Source organism: Bombina bombina, chromosome 1 (genome assembly GCF_027579735.1).
Source record: "Bombina bombina isolate aBomBom1 chromosome 1, aBomBom1.pri, whole genome shotgun sequence".
Lineage (NCBI taxonomy): Eukaryota > Metazoa > Chordata > Amphibia > Anura > Bombinatoridae > Bombina > Bombina bombina.
Genome location: NC_069499.1, coordinates 303821660 through 303839142, shown reverse-complemented (window position 1 = coordinate 303839142; position 17483 = coordinate 303821660). Strand labels below are relative to the sequence as shown.

Genomic DNA, 17483 nt, shown 5'->3' with positions numbered 1-17483 from the left:
TTTTCCAGATTCACATTCCATCTGTGGGAACGAAGAAAATACAACAATAACTCTGTGTGAGATTTTGCTAGTTGAAAAGATGGCGCCTGAATCAATATGTCGTCCAGGTAGGGTGCCACAGCAATTCCACAAGAACGGATCACTGCCAAAAGATTTCCTAGAACCTTTGAAAAAATTCTGGGAGCCGTGGCTAGACCAAATGGAAGGGCTATGATCTGGAAATGTTTGTCCAGAAAGGCAAATCTCAGGAATCTGTGATGCTCCCTGTGAATAGGAACATGAACTGAGCCTCTAGTACTAAAGGAAGAATGGAGAGTATAGTCTCCATCTTGGAGGATGGAACTTTGAGAAAAACACTTCAAGTCTAGAATGGGATGGAAAGTTCCCTCTTTTTTGGGAACCACAAATAGGTTGGAGTAGAATCTGAGACCCTGTTCCTGCACTGGAACTGGAACTATCACTCCCAGGGAGGAAAGATGTTGTATACATTTCAAGAACGCCTCTCTCTTTATCTGGTCTGCAGATAATCTTGAGAGAAGGAATCTGCCTCTGGCAGGAAAAGTCTTGAATTCCAATTTGTAACCCTGGGATACTATGTCCACAGTCCAGGGATCTGGTACATCTCGTATCCAGGCTTGAGAGAACTGAGAAAGTCTGCCCCTCAACTGATCAGATCCTGGATCGGGGGTAAACCCTTCATGCTGATTTGGAATCAGCTGCGGGTTTCTTTGATTGTTTCCCCTTGTTCCAAGACTGTTTGGGTTCCTGCTTGGAAGAAGAAGGGGAAGGCTTTCCTCTGAAGTTACAAAAGGAACAAAAATTACTCTGACGTCCTTTAGGCCTATTCTTCTTATCTTGAGGTAGAAAAGACCCTTTTCCACCCGTAATATCAGAGATTATTTCTGCCAAACCGGGTCCAAACAAGGTTTTGCCCTTGTAAGGAATTGCCAGAAGCTTGACTTTAGAGGAAACGTCCGCAGACCAGGATTTCAACCATTACGCATGAGGGGAGAAAAGTGATCGCAGCTGAAGCGTCCTCGGCATGAACAGGAAGTCAAATCCTCGAATAGAGAGCACTGTAAGGACCCCAGAAAATTCACGGAGTGCCGTAGCCAAAAAACGGAGGATAAGCCCGTGGAGCAAGACACATGGAGAGAAGGCGGCAGGCACTACTGGACAGACCCACAGGCAAAAAAGTATATAAAATACAGAAACTTTATTATAGCACGTAGCTGAGTAAAAAGACAGACTGACAGGCAAGCTTAACAGACCGGACAAAAGGTCTTACGCGTTTTGCGCCCCCTAGTGCCGCTTACTCATAGACTGTTGTCTATGTTACAACCTTAGCAATTTATAGGCTTAACAGAAGAAAATTAACCCCTCAGCTGCCTGATAAAAACAGGTTAAAAACATATTTAGTTCTGAGTGTACACAGGATAGTTCTAAATAATAATTATAAAGGCATCTCAGTACACAGATGATAAATCTAAAGACTAGATAAAATTAGGCTAAATGCATCATGTAACATTAAAAAGAAGGGAACAGCATAATTGGTTACAGAAAGAAATGTGAGAACAGCTACTGAATGATCTATTAAGCAAACAGACTATACTATACTCCCTTTAATTCTTAATCTAAGCATGAAAGTGAGCAAAAACCAATAAATAAAAATTCAAAATTAACCAATGAAAAACTAAATAAGATGGATTTTCATGAGATAAATACAATAAGTACATGCTAATAGAAAAATATAAATGAATGAATAATTTTTAAATTAAATGATTTTAAAATTTCATGATTTTTAGATTTTAATTTGCATATCCTACATTCACAGTTTTATAAATTGTCTATAATTAATTATCGATAAAATAACTAACATCACATTCCCTATTCATGCCAGTTGGATGACATGTTTTGAGTTTTAAAATCCAGTATAATTCTTTCTTCTCTAGGATTTTGGATTTATTGCCTCCTCTTGGGGGAACTGTAGCTATGTCAATAATTTGTAAAGACAGATCTGCTTTATTTGAAAGATGGACATAATTAAAATGGTTTGCAACTGCAGAATCAGAGTCATAGTTCTTAGTATCCCTGATGTGTTCATTAAATCTGGTTCTAACATGACGTGATGTCATGCCTACATACTGGCAAAAACAAAGTTTGCATGTAAGCAGATAAACTGCATATTGAGTGGAACAATTAGCATAGAAATCTATATTATAGATGTTATTATCAGCAGTGCAACGAAAGGTTTCACCCTGAAGTATGTTGGGACACGCATAGCAAATTTTTGCCCCACATTTATAGGTACCTTTTTTAGACAACCAGTTTTTTGTTATACCTTGGGATAATTAATTATAGACAATTTATAAAACTGTGAATGTAGGATATGCAAATTAAAATCTAAAAATCATGAAATTTTAAAATCATTTAATTTAAAAATTATTCATTCATTTATATTTTTCTATTAGCATGTACTTATTGTATTTATCTCATGAAAATCCATCTTATTTAGTTTTTCATTGGTTAATTTTGAATTTTTATTGATTGGTTTTTGCCCACTTTCATGCTTAGATTAAGAATTAAAGGGAGTATATTATAGTCTGTTTGCTTAATAGATAATTCAGTAACTGTTCTCACATTTCTTTCTGTAACCAATTATGCTGTTCCCTTCTTTTTAATGTTATATGATGCATTTAGCCTAATTTTATCTAGTCTTTAGATTTATCATCTGTGTACTGAGATGCCTTTATAATTATTATTTACAACTATCCTGTGTACACTCAGAACTAACTATGTTTTTAACCTGTTTTTATCAGGCAGCTGAGGGGTTAATTTTCTTCTGTTAAGCCTATAAATTGCTAAGGTTGTAACATAGACAACAGTCTATGAGTAATCGCCACTAGGGGGCGCGAAACGCGTAAGACCTTTTGTCCGGTCTGTTAAGCTTGCCTGTCAGTCTGTCTTTTTACTCAGCTACGTGCTATAATAAAGTTTGGGACATCCTAAAACATTTAATGTGAAAATGGCTTAATGTAGCTTAATGAGTAAAAAAGTGACCAAATGTTAATCAATTGCTGCATAATTTTGCACAACCCAAGATTTCCACTATCCAAGCCTATCCTAGAAGTTTCATGGATTTTGGAATTCCACAAGGCAAATGAGTGACATTAAGCTTGTTTTTTGGGGAGCTTAATGTGGCTTAACCTACAAAATTGAACTTAGATGTTAACCAATTTCCACCAAACTTACCACAATACATTAATTTATGGATTCAAACATATTCTGAAAATTTCAGAACATTTCATAAAATATACCAAAAGTTATTCACATTTAACTATTTTTTTTACAATCCTAAAACATTTAATGTGAGCAGCTTAATGTAAAAAGAGCTTAATGTACCAAAATTCACCTAAACATTGATCAATTGCCTTGAAACTTGGCACAAACTCAGTTTGTCACTTTCCAAACCTATCCTAGAAGTTTCATGGTATTTGGTTTCCACCAAGGCAAATGAGTGACATTAAGCTTGTTTTTTGGGGAGCTTAATGTGGCTTAACGTACAAAATTGAACTTAGATCTTAACCAATTTCCCCCAAACTTCTCACAATATATTAATCTATCTATTCAAACATATTCTGAAAATTTCAGGAAATTTGATAAAAAATACCAAAAGTTATTCGCATTTAATTTTTTTTTTACAATCCTAAAACATTTAATGTGAGCATTTTAATGTAAAAAGAGCATAATGAGTGACATTAAGCTTGTTTTTTGGGGAGCTTAATGTGGCGTAATGAGTAAAAAAGTAGCCAAATGTTAATCAATTGCTGCATAATTTTGCACAACCCAAGATTTTCACTATCCAAACCTATCCTAGAAGTTTCATGGATTTTGGAATTCCACAAAGGAAATGAGTGACATTAAGCTTGTTTTTTGGGGAGCTTAATGTGGATTAACGTACAAAATTGAACTTAGATGTTAACCAATTTCCACCAAACTTACCACAATACATTAATCTATTGATTCAAACATATTCTGAAAATGTCAGAACATTTGATAAAACATACCAAAAGTTATTCACATTTAACTATTTTTTTACAATCCTAAAACATTTAATGTGAGCAGCTTAATGTAAAAAGAGCTTAATGTACCAAAATTCACCAAAACTTCAATCAATTGCCTTGAAACTTGGCACAAACTCAGTGTTTCACTTTCCAAACCTATCCTAGAAGTTTCATGGATTTTGGTGTCCCACAAGGCAAATGAGTGACATTAAGCTTGCTTTTTGGGGAGCTTAATGTGGCTTAATGTACAAAATTTATCTTAGATCTTAACCAATTTCCCCCAAACGTCCCACAATACATTAATCTATCTATTCAAACATATTCTAAAATTTTCAGGACATTTGATAAAACATACCAAAAGTTATTTACATTTAACAGTTTTTTTACAATCGTAAAACATATGGGGGCTTATTTATCTAAGCTTCAATTACAGTGCGTTCGCAGGCGTCAATATGCTCGCCAGACATCGCTGCCGTGGATCCACATACAATGCTCTTATTTATAAAAAAACACGTCAAAAACACGTGCGTCAAGTATGGTGCGATGAGCATCGAACTGTTGTTAACTAACAGTCATCGATGTTGCAGTTATTCAGGTTTTTCCTGAGAGAAGCGCTCAACCTGAGAACGAACAATAGCATAATAGCTTGTTCTATGGCTAGTTACCACCCAAGAAGCAGCCTCTTTTTGCCCAACATGTGCCTTTCACAGAGAAGAACTTTCCTGAAGCATATCAGTCTGATCCTGACTTCACAGTACAGCCCAGCCCCAAAATACCAGGCAATCCCTCTCTGAACGAGAGATACAGCAAAACCCCAGACGTACGTTTCGGCCTATTGTGGGCCTCGTCAGTGAGGTGCAGACATATCCCTCTAGGCACACTGAGCATGTCTGGATTCCCGCATCACACATAGGGAGACTTCCCTAAGTGTCATCATTTGCATATATATATATATGTGTGTGAGTGTGTGTGTTATGTCAGAAATCTTTTGCAAACATATTTACATGTCCCTAAATTCCTTTTTTTGTTCTAAACAATGTTGTCTTTCATGTCTCTGTGTTTATTTATACCAATATATGTATATAGTGTAAATGTATTATTATTCTGAGCAGGAATAATTGTGAATATAACATGTCATCAGGGTATCATATGTATTTATTTACAATCAATGGATATTTTAAGAGCTGGGCCAGTTTTCTCTCTGTACCTGTGTAACCCCTCTGGATTGCAATCTAGTTTTAAAAACCACACCTACACAGGGGTTATAAAATCGTCTGGCATATAAGATGACATTTCTTAATGAAAATGAAATTCAAGAGAAGGAAGAAATACACTAAAAATAGCATGACAGTAAAGACGTGATTTTAATTTCTGCTGTATCTGAATCATGACAGTTTAATGTTAGGTGGGCTATCCCTTTGAGCTATCAGTTTAAGATTATATTGAATCAAACATCATTCAAATTTTAAAACCATTGTCTAAAATATTACATTGTGTGTCCTAATGTCAGAATCAATGTTTATCTTTAATACTAATTACACATATACATACTTTCAAAGTATAATACACAATGTAACAGATAGGACTTACAAGTTCTGATGGGTGATCAATGACACAAGTATCGAGCAATTTTATTCGTTAGTGATACTATACAATGTATATTTAAATTTGATTAGCTGATGTCATAAATCATGTGATTATGCATATCCCTATCAAAAGTGGTGGGAAAAAAATGTGTGGGTTGTCTAGGAGTATTGCGTCATATTTGGTGCGAAAAGTGTTGCATCAAATTTGGTGCGAAGTGGTGAGTGGGACTTGTATTACATGCCTTAAACATGGTGTATATAGATTTATCCAAAAAAACAAAAAAAATAAAAAAGGAGGTTCGCTATATTATGTTATGTATTTATTTAATTTGTATCTCTATATCTACTAGTGCACCAAGTTTGGAGCAATAATATTGTCCTCTTGCTTTGTAATAATAGACAAAGATGTAACATAATCCATAAGTAGTAATGTATTTCATTTTTATCCCTATATCTACTAGTGAATCAAAATTGAAGCATTACTTTGCACCAAATTTGGAGCAATAATATTGTTTGATTTAGAAAGAGTATAGAATTTTAATAAAGTTTATAATTTACTTTTACTATCTAATATGCTTTATTGTCTTGCACAAATCGAACATAACCTTCCTGTGTTTTCAGACTCCAATTGATTTCTATGGCATCCGCGGCCTCAAGGGTAGCGGTTTGAACGATCGGTATGCTGCGCTGGAATAGACGCAAGTGTACCTGTTAAATGTTTGGTAAATTGGAAAAAGGGTCATATAGAGTTGAATGTGTATTTGAAACATCTGGGATGACGCAAGCATCGATCTGCGTCAGATTGAGATCGCGGGAGGGTATATTATGTCACACATTTCAACATTTGACGATCTTGACACTTTAATAATTACAGCAGATTCCATTTGCATCAGATATGACGTGAGATTCTAGTGGATTCCATCTTATTATCAGTTGAAGCTTTGATAAATTGGACCCTAAATGTTTTAGGATTGTAAAAAAATGGTTTAATGTAAATAACTTTTGGTATGTTTTATCAAATGTCCTAAATTTTTCAGAATATATTTGAATATATAGATTAATGTATTGTGAGCAGTTTGGGGGAAATTGGTTAACATCTAAGTTCAATTTTGTACGTTAAGCCACATTAAGCTCCACAAAAAAACAAACTTAATATCACTTATTTGCCTTGTGGGAAACCAAATACCATGAAACTTCTTGGATAGGTTTTGAAAGTGAAAAACTGAGTTTGTGCCAAGTTTCAAGGCAATTGATTGATGTTTAGGCAAATTTTGGTACATTAAGCTCTTTTTTGCGTTAAGCCATTCACATGAAGGGGCCTATTTATTATGTGTCTGTCTGACATGATCCGATCAGCGGATCATGTCCGACAGACATCGCTGAATGCGGAGAGCAATACGCTCTCCACATTCAGCATTGCACCAGCAGCTCTTATGTCATTGCACCAGCAGGTGGCTGTCAATCAACCTGATCGTATTCGAATGGGTTGAAATGCGGCGATGTCTGTCCGCTTCCTCAGAGCAGGCGGACAGGTTATGGAGCAGGGGTCTTTAGACCGCTGCTTCATAACTGGTGTTTCTGGCAAGCCTGAAGGCTCGACAGAAACATGGGCCCTCAAGCTCCATACGGAGCTTAATAAATGGGCCCCGAAATGTTTTAGGATTGTTAAAAACATATTTAAATGTGAATAACTTTTGTTATATTTTATCAAATATCCTTACATTTTCAGAATATGTTTAAACAGATAGATTAATGTATTATGGGAAGTTTGAGGGAAATTGGTTAAGATCTAAGTTCAATTTTGTACATTAAGCCACATTAAGCTCCCAAAAAAACAAGCTTAATGTCACTCATTTGCCTTGTGGGAAACCAAATACCATGAAACTTCTAGGATAGGTTTGGAAAATGACAAACTGAGTTTGTGCCAAGTTTCAAGGCAATTGATTGATGTTTAGGGGAATTTTGGTACATTAAGCTCTTTTTACATTAAACTGCTCACATTAAATGTTTTAGGATTGTAAAAAAATTATTAAATGTGAATAACCTTTGGTATGTTTTATCAAATTTCCTTAAATTTTCAGAATATGTTTGAATAGATTAATGTATTGTGGGAAGTTTGGGGGAAATTGGTTAAGATCTGAGTTCAATTTTGTACGTTAAGCCACACTAAGCTCCCCAAAAAACAAGCTTAATGTCACTCCTTTGCCTTGTGGGACACCAAATACCATGAAACTTCTAGGATAGGCTTGGATAGTGGAAATCTTGGGTTGTGCAAAATTATGCAGCAATTGATTAAGATTTGGCCAGTTTTTTACTCATTAAGCCACATTAAGCTCCCCAAAGAACAAGCTTAATGTCACTCATTTGCCTTGTGGGACAGCAAAATCCATGAAACTTCTAGGATAGGTTTGGAAAGTGACAACCTGAGTTTGTGTCAAGTTTAAAGGCAATTGATCGATGTTTAGGTGAATTTTGGTACATTAAGCTCTTTTTACATTAAGCTGCTCAAATTAAATGTTTTAGGATTGTAAAAAAATAGTTAAATGTGAATAACTTTTGGTATATTTTATCAAATGTCCTGAAATTTTCAGAATATGTTTGAATGGATAGATTAATGTATTGTGGTAAGTTTGGGGGAAATTGGTTAACATCTAAGTTCAATTTTGTACGTTAAGCCACATTAAGCTCCCCAAAAAACAAGCTTAATGTCACTCATTTCCTTTGTGGAATTCCAAAATCCATGAAACTTCTAGGATAGGTTTGGATAGTGAAAATCTTGGGTTGTGCAAAATTATGCAGCAATTGATTAACATTTGGCCACTTTTATACTCATTACGCCACATTAAGCTCCCCAAAAAACAAGCATAATGTCACTCATTTGCATTGTGGGACACCAAAATTCATGAAACTTCTAGGATAGGTTTGGAAAGTGAAAAACTGAGTTTGTGCCAAGTTTCAAGGCAATTGATTGAAGTTTTGGTGAATTTTGGTACATTAAGCTCTTTTTACATTAAGCTGCTCACATTAAATGTTTTAGGATTGTAAAAAAATTGTTAAATGCGAATAACTTTTGGTATGTTTTATCAAATTTCCTGAAATTTTCAGACTATGTTTGAATAGATAGATTAATATATTGTGAGAAGTTTGGGGGAAATTGGTTAAGATCTAAGTTTAATTTTGTACGTTAAGCCACATTAAGCTCCCCAAAAAACAAGCTTAAAGGGACACTGAACCCAAATTGTTTCTTTCGTGATTCAGATAGAGCATGCAATTTTAAGCAACTTTCTAATTTATTCCTATTATCAAATTTTCTTCCTTCTCTTGGTATCTTTATTTCAAATGCAAGAATGTAAGTTTAGATGCCGGCCCATTTTTGGTGAATAACCTGGGTTATTCTTGCTGATTGGTGGATAAATTCATCCACCAATAAAAAAGTGCTGTCATGAGCACTGAAACAAAAAAAAGCTTAGATGCCTTCTTTTTCAAATAAAGATAGCAAGTGAACGAAGAAAAATTGATAATAGGAGTAATTGGAAAGTTGCATGCTCTATCTGAATCACGAAAGAAAAAATTTGGGTTCATTGTCCCTTTAATGTCACTCATTTGCCTTGTGGGAAACCAAATACCATGAAACATCTAGGATAGGTTTGGACAGTGACAACCTGAGTTTGTGCCAAGTTTCAAGGCAATTGATCGATGTTTAGGTGAATTTTGGTACATTAAGCTCTTTTTACATTAAGCTGCTCACATTAAATGTTTTAGGATTGTAAAAAAATAGTTAAATGTGAATAACTTTTGGTATGTTTTATCAAATTTCCTGAAATTTTCAGACTATGTTTGAATAGATAGATTAATATATTGTGAGAAGTTTGGGGGAAATTGGTTAAGATCTAAGTTTAATTTTGTACGTTAAGCCACATTAAGCTCCCCAAAAAACAAGCTTAATGTCACTCATTTCCTTTGTGGAATTCCAAAATCCATGAAACTTCTAGGATAGGTTTGGATAGTGAAAATCTTGGGTTGTGCAAAATTATGCAGCAATTGATTAACATTTGGCCACTTTTATACTCATTACGCCACATTAAGCTCCCCAAAAAACAAGCATAATGTCACTCATTTGCATTGTCGGACACCAAAATCCATGAAACTTCTAGGATAGGTTTGGAAAGTGAAAAACTGAGTTTGTGCCAAGTTTCAAGGCAATTGATTGAAGTTTTGGTGAATTTTGGTACATTAAGCTCTTTTTACATTAAGCTGCTCACATTAAATGTTTTAGGATTGTAAAAAAATTGTTAAATGCAAATAACTTTTGGTATGTTTTATCAAATTTCCTGAAATTTTCAGACTATGTTTGAATAGATAGATTAATATATTGTGAGAAGTTTGGGGGAAATTGGTTAAGATCTAAGTTTAATTTTGTACGTTAACTTCGTTAAGCCACATTAAGCTCCCCAAAAAACAAGCTTAATGTCACTCATTTGCCTTGTGGGAAACCAAATACCATGAAACATCTAGGATAGGTTTGGAAAGTGACAACCTGAGTTTGTACCAAGTTTAAAGGCAATTGATCGATGTTTAGGTGAATTTTGGTACATTAAGCTCTTTTTACATTAAGCTGCTCACATTAAATGTTTTAGGATTGTAAAAAAATAGTTAAATGTGAATAACTTTTGGTATATTTTATCAAATGTCCTGAAATTTTCAGAATATGTTTGAATGGATAGATTAATGTATTGTGGTAAGTTTGGGGGAAATTGGTTAACATCTAAGTTCAATTTTGTACGTTAAGCCACATTAAGCTCCCCAAAAAACAAGCTTAATGTCACTCATTTGCCTTGTGGAATTCCAAAATCCATGAAACTTCTAGGATAGGCTTGGATAGTGGAAATCTTGGGTTGTGCAAAATTATGCAGCAATTGATTAACATTTGGTCACTTTTTTACTCATTAAGCTACATTAAGCCATTTTCACATTAAATGTTTTAGGATGTCCCTAAAGTTTCTGTATTTTATATACTTTTTTGCCTGTGGGTCTGTCCAGTAGTGCCTGCCGCCTTCTCTCCATGTGTCTTTCAACCATTACGCCCTGCGGGCTAGGACAGCAAAACTAGAAGTTTTAGCTCCTAGTCTAACAACCTGTAAAATGGCATCTGCAATAAAGGAATTGGCCAATTTAAGAGCTTTAATCATATCATGAATTTCATCCAAGGAAGTCTCTACTTGAAGAGAATCAGACAAGGCGTCAAACCAATAAGATGTTGCACTAATCACAGTGGCAATACACACCGCCATTGGAGACCTTGATGAACATAAATCTTTTTCAAATAAGCCTCCAGTTTCTTGTCCATTGGATCCTTAAAAGAGCAGCTATCCTCAATAGGAATAGTGGTTCTCTTAGCCAGAGTGGATATTGACCCAAGTACAGTATACCAAGGGTCTTTAATGGAGTCCTCAACAGGAAACATTTTCTTCAAAATGGGAGATGGAGAAAAAGACACCCCTGGTTCCTCCCATTCCTGTGAGATAATCTCTCTAGCATGGTCCGGCACAGGAAAAACCTCCGAAGTGGAAGGTTCATCAAATAAACTATTAAGTTTACTAGATTTCTTAGGAGTGACAACGACAGGGGTATCGGTGTCATCTAAAGTAGCTAAAACCTCCTTTAATAATACACAAAGGTGTTCAAGCTTAAATCTGAAGGATACCACCTCAGTCTCAGAAGAAGGAATTATACTGTCCGAATCTGAGATTTCCCCCTCAGAAAGTCCCGATGTATCTTCCTCATCAGACTGATGAGAAAGGGCAACCTGGGATGCAGAACTGAGGACAAGCATTTTACTTTCTGAATTTCTAGATTTCCTCTTGCGTTTTCCCTGTAATCTGGGAATGGCAGCTAATGCCGCAGATACCGCTGAAGATACCTGGGCAGCAATTTCTGCTTTTAAATAAACTCCACTAGGAGTTATAGAGGAACCGCACTGCATGTGACGCCATTGAGGCTTGGGATGTAGCAGGAGAAAGCTGAGGTATTAATAACAGCATCATCCTGAGAGACATTAGGCTCAAAAATGTTACCTTTGTTTTGCAAGGTTTTCTTGACAGATGAAGAACAAAATTGCATAGGAGCTGCAATTTGTGCATCTATAATAAGCATGAATTCATGAGAGCAGGCTCTTGCTCCATATCAGACATGTTGTGAAACCGTAAATAAACTTGAACAGATAAGTTTCAAAGCTTTTAATATTCAATTAAAATAAGCCAAGGAAAAAAATTCACTTTAAATTTTAGCCCAAATTAGGATCGATCCCAAGCTAAAATTATGTGAGAGAAGTTAAGGCACTAAGGGGTTGATTTATCAAAGGCTTTCGCAAACCTTTGAGCCCCTATGGCTGTAGGTTCTCACCAGAGAACCTGTTTGCCATATTTAAGGTGGCGAAATTCAATCTCTGCGGTCTAGTCTGACCGGGGAGATTGACAGCTCCTGCCCGTGCGTGATTGGCTGTGCGCAGGCAGGATTGCACGCGAGCGCAAAATAGTGCTCGTGTGCAATGGTAAATTCCTCCGGGGAAATTCGCCCCGCCAGAGGTGGACAGGGGTGCGTATATGCGCCCCTGTCCGCCTCAGCTTGATAAATCTAGCCCTAAAAATAGCTTCCTGGTACACTGAGTACTAGAACCAGACAGTTTAAAATGTTGCATCGGTTTATTTTAAAGCAAAGGGAAAATTAATAAGCTACTGAAATAGAAAATTCACCCTTACTTTCAGTTTAAACTTGTATTGTTTTATCAAGTAAATATGTGTCAGAAAATAAAGCCTAATAAAAACATTTTACCCTTTCATTTTAAAAGTTAGTCTCATGCATGCTACCGTGCCTGCTTCATGCCCTAGTGCAACTTATACAACAGGATTATCTATGTCCCAATAAAAAAGCAGTGTCTTTTAATTTATTAAGTGCATGGTCTCCCCAACTGGAAGAAAAAGCACTTACCTGCTCCGCTGTCCGGCATGTAGACAGTTACAAGGTATGGGAAGACACAGTTATGGGATAAAAATTCACTGGGGAACACAGTAGAGTAAGTGTTAATTACTTGGATCTAACCCTTCAAATCATTGACAATAATATTGTGACTAAAACATTCAGAAAAATAACAGCTGGTAATACCATACTTCATGCCACTTCTCAACACCCACAACACCTCATTGAATCTATACCTAAATCACAATTTATCACTTAGACGCAATACCAAATCTGATAACATCTATTAACAGCAGTCTATAGAACTCAGAAATAGATTAACTAAAAGAGGTTATAAGTTTGACAAGCTAGAAAAATGTAGAAAAATGGTTAGTACCTATCACCAAGGTACACAACATACAAGGTCTAGAGAAGATAGCTTTGATGACTCGATAGTTTTCACTACTGAATTCAGTCAACAATATCAGGAAATAGTCAATATTCTCAAAAAGCATTTACCAATATTGGCCACAGATGATGTACTAAGCAAATATATTCATAAATACAAATTTGTCCCTAAAGAATCCAAGACATTGGGGCAAATATTGTCTCCTAGCATGGTAATGAATACATCCCAAGGTATAACAAAAAACTGGTTGTCTAAAAAAGGTACCTACAAATGTGGGGCAAAAAATTGCTATGCGTGTCCCAACATACTTCAGGGTGAAACCTTTCATTGCACTGCTGATAATAACATCTATAATATAGATTTCTATGCTAATTGTTCCACTCAATATGCAGTTTATCTGCTTACATGCAAACTTTGTTTTTGCCAGTATGTAGGCATGACATCACATCATGTTAGAACCAGATTTGATGAACACATCAGGGATACTAAGAACTATGACTCTGATTCTGCAGTTGCAAACCATTTTAATTATGTCCATCTTTCAAATAAAGCAGATCTGTCTTTACAAATTATTGACATAGCTACAGTTCCCCCAAGAGGAGGCAATAAATCCAAAATCCTAGAGAAGAAAGAATTATACTGGATTTTAAAACTCAAAACATGTCATCCAACTGGCATGAATAGGGAATGTGATGTTAGTTATTTTATTGATAATTAATTATAAACAATTTATAAAACTGTGAATGTAGGATATACAAATTAAAATCTAAAAATCATGAAATTTTAAAATCATTTAATTTAAAAATTATTCATTCATTTATATTTTTCTATTAGCATGTACTTATTGTATTTATCTCATGAAAATCCATCTTATTTAGTTTTTCATTGGTTAATTTTGAATTTTTATTGATTGGTTTTTGCCCACTTTCATGCTTAGATTAAGAATTAAAGGGAGTATATTATAGTCTGTTTGCTTAATAGATAATTCAGTAACTGTTCTCACATTTCTTTCTGTAACCAATTATGCTGTTCCCTTCTTTTTAATGTTATATGATGCATTTAGCCTAATTTTATCTAGTCTTTAGATTTATCATCTGTGTACTGAGATGCCTTTATAATTATTATTTACAACTATCCTGTGTACACTCAGAACTAACTATGTTTTTAACCTGTTTTTATTAGGCAGCTAAGGGGTTAATTTTCTTCTGTTAAGCCTATAAATTGCTAAGGTTGTAACATAGACAACAGTCTATGAGTAAGCGGCACTAGGGGGCGCGAAACGCGTAAGACATTTTGTCCGGTCTGTTAAGCTTGCCTGTCAGTCTGTCTTTTTACTCAGCTACGTGCTATAATAAAGTTTCTGTATTTTATATACTTTTTTGCCTGTGGGTCTGTCCAGTAGTGCCTGCCGCCTTCTCTCCATGTGTCTTTCAACCATTACGCCCTGCGGGCTAGGACAGCAAAACTAGAAGTTTTAGCTCCTAGTCTAACAACCTGTAAAATGGCATCTTCAATAAAGGAATTGGCCAATTTAAGAGCTTTAATCCTATCATGAATTTCATCCAAGGAAGTCTCTACTTGAAGAGAATCAGACAAGGCATCAAACCAATAAGATGTTGCACTAATCACAGTGGCAATACACACCGCCATTGGAGACCTTGATGAACATAAATCTTTTTCAAATAAGCCTCCAGTTTCTTGTCCATTGGATCCTTAAAAGAGCAGCTATCCTCAATAGGAATAGTGGTTCTCTTAGCCAGAGTGGAAATTGACCCAAGTACAGTATACCAAGGGTCTTTAATGGAGTCCTCAACAGGAAAAATTTTCTTCAAAATGGGAGATGGAGAAAAAGACACCCCTGGTTTCTCCCATTCCTGTGAGATAATCTCTCTAGCATGGTCTTAGGAGTGACAACGACAGGGGTATCGGTGTCATCTAAAGTAGCTAAAACCTCCTTTAATAATACACAAAGGTGTTCAAGCTTAAATCTGAAGGATACCACCTCAGTCTCAGAAGAAGGAATTATACTGTACGAATCTGAGATTTCCCCCTCAGAAAGTCCCGATGTATCTTCCTCATCAGACTGATGAGAAAGGGCAACCTGGGAAGCAGAACTGAGGACAAGCATTTTACTTTCTGAATTTCTAGATTTCCTCTTGTTTTCCCTGTAATCTGGGAATGGCAGCTAATGCCGCAGATACCGCTGAAGATACCTGGGCAGCAATTTCTGCTTTTAAATAAACTTCACTAGGAGTTATAGAGGAACCGCACTGCATGTGACGCCATTGAGGCTTGGGATGTAGCAGGAGAAAGCTGAGGTATTAATAACAGCATCATCCTGAGAGACATTAGGCTCAAAAATGTTACCTTTGTTTTGCAAGGTTTTCTTGACAGATGAAGAACAAAATTGCATAGGAGCTGCAATTTGTGCATCTATAATAAGCATGAATTCATGAGAGCAGGCTCTTGCTCCATATCAGACATGTTGTGAAACCGTAAATAAACTTGAACAGATAAGTTTCAAAGCTTTTAATATTCAATTAAAATAAGCCAAGGAAAAAAATTCACTTTAAATTTTAGCCCAAATTAGGATCGATCCCAAGCTAAAATTATGTGAGAGAAGTTAAGGCACTAAGGGGTTGATTTATCAAAGGCTTTCGCCAACCTTTGAGCCCCTATGGCTGTAGGTTCTCACCAGAGAACCTGTTTGCCATATTTAAGGTGGCGAAATTCAATCTCTGCGGTCTAGTCTGACCGGGGAGATTGACAGCTCCTGCCCGTGCGTGATTGGCTGTGCGCAGGCAGGATTGCACGCGAGCGCAAAATAGTGCTCGTGTGCAATGGTAAATTCCTCCGGGGGAATTCGCCCCGCCAGAGGTGGACAGGGGTGCGTATATGCGCCCCTGTCCGCCTCAGCTTGATAAATCTAGCCCTAAAAATAGCTTCCTGGTACACTGAGTACTAGAACCAGACAGTTTAAAATGTTGCATCGGTTTATTTTAAAGCAAAGGGAAAATTAATAAGCTACTGAAATAGAAAATTCACCCTTACTTTCAGTTTAAACTTGTATTGTTTTATCAAGTAAATATGTGTCAGAAAATAAAGCCTAATAAAAACATTTTACCCTTTCTTTTTAAAAGTTAGTCTCACGCATGCTACCGTGCCTGCTTCATGCCCTAGTGTAACTTATACAACAGGATTATCTATGTCCCAATAAAAAAGCAGTGTCTTTTAATTTATTAAGTGCATGGTCTCCCCAACTGGAAGAAAAAGCACTTACCTGCTCCGCTGTCCGGCATGTAGACAGTTACAAGGTATGAGAAGACACAGTTCTTCACATACACCTTTGAAAAAGAAAGAACAGAGTAGCCAACTCTGGCTTTCTAAGCTAGGGCAGCAATTGTTAGGAAAACTCAGTAAGTAACTGCTTTAAAGCCACCACTACCCGACTTCAAGGAATGACGTGGAATACGGCTATACCCCAAAACTTGCTTGTAGATTAAATCAAACGTTTTCTTCAGACACCTAAACTTCACCTCCTCCATGCACCGAAGGCAAAGAGAATGACTGGGGTTGTGGGTAAGGGAGTGATACATAACAGTTTAACTGTGGTGCTCTTTGCCTCCTCCTGCTGGCCAGGAGTGATATTCCCAACAGTAATTAATCAAGCCGTGGACTCACCATATCTCAGGAAAGAAATTATAGAAGTAGCAGGTAAAAATTAATATAAAATATACTTGGTTGTGTTGAAAATATATATAATCAAATTCCATCAAAAACAAATATTGCACATAGACATCAAACCAAATTAAAAAATAATTCCTATACTAGTTACTTCATTAATAAAAACAATCAGTAATCAATAAATAAAAGAAACTAATAAATAGGATAAATTATCCTATTAAGTTTTAAACATAGTATCAGTTAAAAGGACACAGTGTGTGTAACCCACGATATTAAAAGATAATGTATTTAGCCAACATGATTAATATAATTATTTCTGACTGGCCAGTGGTAAAACTGAAAGCAATTGAAAAAGAGTCAACAAAAAAGTGCCCGGGACTTTCTGTGAATTAAAGTTATTCAGCAAACCTTGAATAGCAACGTTTTTTGGAGGACACAGTTCACATAAAGTCCGGGGCACTTTTTTGCTGACTTTTTTTCAAATGCTTTCAGTTTTAGCACTGGCCAGTCAGAAAAAATTATATTAATCACGTTGGCTAAATACATTATCTTTTAATATTGTGGAGTACACACACTGTGTCCTTTTAACTGATACTATGTTTAAAACTGAATAGCATAATGTATATGAAGTTTCTTTTCTTTTGTTTATTTAATACTGATTGTTTTTATTAATAAAATAAACTAGTAAAGGAATTATATTTTAATTTGGTTTGATGCCTATGTGCATTATTTGTTTTGATGGAATTTAAATATTTATATTTTCAACACAACAAATATAATATATTT

At 35.7% G+C, this 17483-nt stretch overlaps 1 protein-coding gene across 1 annotated transcript in view; it reads right to left on the bottom strand.

Annotated features, from left to right (window-relative positions):
• IQCB1 (IQ motif containing B1) overlaps positions 1–17483 on the bottom strand; it is a 322033-nt gene that overhangs the window by 67388 nt on the left and 237162 nt on the right. The window lies entirely within an intron of this gene.